Raw genomic sequence first — 3047 nt, forward strand, 5'->3', positions numbered from 1 at the left:
ATATCATCTATGAATACGATCACAAAATTATCAAGATAGTCCTTAAAAATTCTATTCATCAAATCCATGAAGGTTGTTGGGGTATTATTAATCCAAAGGGTATCACAACGAACTCATAATGCCTATATTTTGTTCGAAAAGCAGTCTTGGGAATATCAGACTCCTTGATTCATAGTTGATGATATCCAGATCGTAAATCTATTTTAGAGAATACTGAGACTCTTTGTAATTGCTCAAATAGGTCATCAATGCGTGGGAGTGGGTACTTATTCTTTATTGTCATATTCAACTCTCGATAATCTAAACATAAACACATTGATCCGTCCTTTTTTGTAACAAATAAGATAGGTACTCCCTTTCTTCTTCTTCTTCTTCTTTTTTGTTTATGTTTATCTTTTTTTTATATATATTTATCATCTTTTTTTTATATATATATTTATCTTCTTATATATATATTTTTTAAAATGTTTATCTTCCTTTATATTTTCTTCTTTTTTTTTTTGTTTATTTTCTTTTATTTTAATCTTTTTTTATATTTAAATTTATCTTTATCTTTTTTCTTTTTAATGTTTTCTTCTTTTATATTTATCTTTTTTTTTTATATTTATCTTCTTCTCTCTCTCTTTTTTTTTTTTATGTTTATCTACTTTTATATTTATCTTTTCCTTTCTTTTTCTTTTTATGTTTATTTTCTTTTCTTTTTATCTTTTTTTTAATGTTTATCTTTTTTTTTATGCTTATCCTTTTTTTTTTTATATTTATCTCTTTTTTTTAATGTTTAACTTCTTTTATATTTATTTATTTCTTTAAAAAAATATCATTATTATCTTAAACCTTCTACATATTATTTTTTATTATTATTTTTCAATTTTCTTCAAAATGTTCTTATATTGTCATTATTTATTTTCTAGATTTTTTTTCTTTACTTGGATACTTGCTTAATTTTCAAATCAGTATTATATTTGTTACTTATTTAATAACCAAAGAGTTTTATAGGCCAAATTTTAAACTTAATAGCTTAAACTTAGAACTTGTTTACTAATAACTAGATTTAACCTTGAACCTTAATTAACATTCATTATTAATTTCCTATAATGTTTGTATACAACTTGACTTGTTACATTAAAGATTATAGTTTTTTTTTTTAAAAAAAAACACCAAAGGATTATGTATTAAAGATTGCATTCACTATGCTGAAATTAATACGAAAACCAAGTTCAACTCAACGAAACAAGTTTGTCAAGAATCTTAGTGCGAACAATCATTAAACACTCAAAAATTCATTTTTCTAAAAATTGATTTCAAGTGTTTATCCTAAATCAATTCATTTTATAAACTCATCTTTTCAAAATCTGGTTTAGATAGTTGCCAAACACATGAATTCTTTTCAAAATCCGGTTTAGGTATTCCAAACACACTTTTAATTGTTCATTTAAAAGCTTGGGTGATTTGTTCAACTCGATTTTTAGTTTAGTATTACTAATTAAAATATGTACCATTAGGCAAGACATTATCAGTTCTATTCCTCGCTTATATGTTATTTAACTTAAATGAAGTCGTAGGTTAAATTTTTATTTGGGGCAAGAAAAATTGCTAAAATGGATTTTGAAAAATCAACTTAATGGGAAGCTCAATGTTGATGTGGCATGGTCGTGCAGTAAGGGTAGAAGAGGGCTCGACTAAATTGTGCGTGATCATTCAAGTTTAGCGTTTTTTTTGTGGTTGCATGTTTACTTAGAGGAAGGGGAAATCTTCTAGAAGTTGAGGCTCTTTTGGAAGGCCTAAAAGCAATCAAGCAGGAAAATGGTGTGGGACCAATCCATCTTTAGTGGTCGATTCTGATTTGCTGGTGGTCACTAATTTCACTAATAGGGTGGTTGCTTCCTCTCCGATATCCATTTCTTTCTTTAGGACGTTATTTTTTTGGGAAACTTTATTAATATCCTTCACTTTTGTCATGTTCCTTGTGATAAAAATAAAGTCACTCATCCTTTTGCGACTTTGACATCCTCTTAAGGTCATCATTTGATTTGAAAAGATTCTTTTCCAGATAGTATTTTCTCTACGATTCTTGATGAGTGAGGTTAGGTTGTGATTTCCGCATGTTGCCTAAAAAAACTATAATGGTGCTTAAGAGCAAATTTGTTCCACATTTAACATTCGTAGGACCCATCTTTAGAGATATGCCAAAACCATAGTGAAACTTACTAAGAAAACTTCAATCTTAATCTTTAAAATTCTAACTTACAAATTTTATTAATCTAAGATCATCTATTGTATATCTCTACATTATCACTTGATTATTTTTATTATTGAAAAATATTGTTGAAAACATTCAAATATGAACTATACTAACTTCTTCCGAATTTAAAATTACGAGATCTAAATTTGAAGAATAAAATAGATTAATTTTTTTTAGGTATGTTCAATTTTGATCTCTAGATTTGCAATGGTCCCAATTTGGCTTCATATCTTCTTAAATCTCACATTTAGTTTATGTACACCTAAATTATATCACACAGAACAATATTTGTTTTAAAAAGGTGATAGTATTTTTTATTTTTTTAAAAGTGATTGGATATTAAAAAAAGTTAAATACAAAAATAAAATGCACCTCTAACTTGGCCTATTAGCTCAGTTGGTTAGAGCGTCGTGCTAATAACGCGAAGGTCGCAGGTTTGAAACCTGCATGGGCCAAAAAGTTTTTTTTTTTGGACAATTCTACCCTTACTATTTTGATTATGGCTACACTAAACTTAAACCTCACAAATCCACTAATCACACACTTAAACAACTTTATTTCTTTTACTCGAACAAAATCAAACCTCAGAGTCATGAAATAACTTCTATATATGATATTCTCAAGCTTTTGATCTTCTTGATGAAGGTTATAACTATCAAAATCTTATTTTAAATTAAATTTTGTTTACATTAAAATAAAAAAAGTAGATTATACATTATCAAAATTTTCTATGTTGGAATATGAAAAACTAGAATGTTGAAAATTTGGCTTTAAATTCTTAGGCTATACATTTAATTATATTTAC

The 3047-nt window shown here is 26.5% G+C and overlaps 1 non-coding gene across 1 annotated transcript; it reads left to right on the top strand.

The window, feature by feature from the left end:
* The first annotated feature begins 2623 nt into the window (after positions 1-2623).
* TRNAI-AAU (transfer RNA isoleucine (anticodon AAU)) lies at positions 2624-2697 on the top strand. Its single transcript has one exon. It is a non-coding gene; the product is annotated as a tRNA-Ile (tRNA).
* Positions 2698-3047: the final 350 nt, after the last annotated feature.

This window comes from Benincasa hispida, unplaced genomic scaffold (assembly GCF_027475165.1).
Source record: "Benincasa hispida cultivar pf3 unplaced genomic scaffold, pf3_genome.v1.1 HicScf1171, whole genome shotgun sequence".
Lineage (NCBI taxonomy): Eukaryota > Viridiplantae > Streptophyta > Magnoliopsida > Cucurbitales > Cucurbitaceae > Benincasa > Benincasa hispida.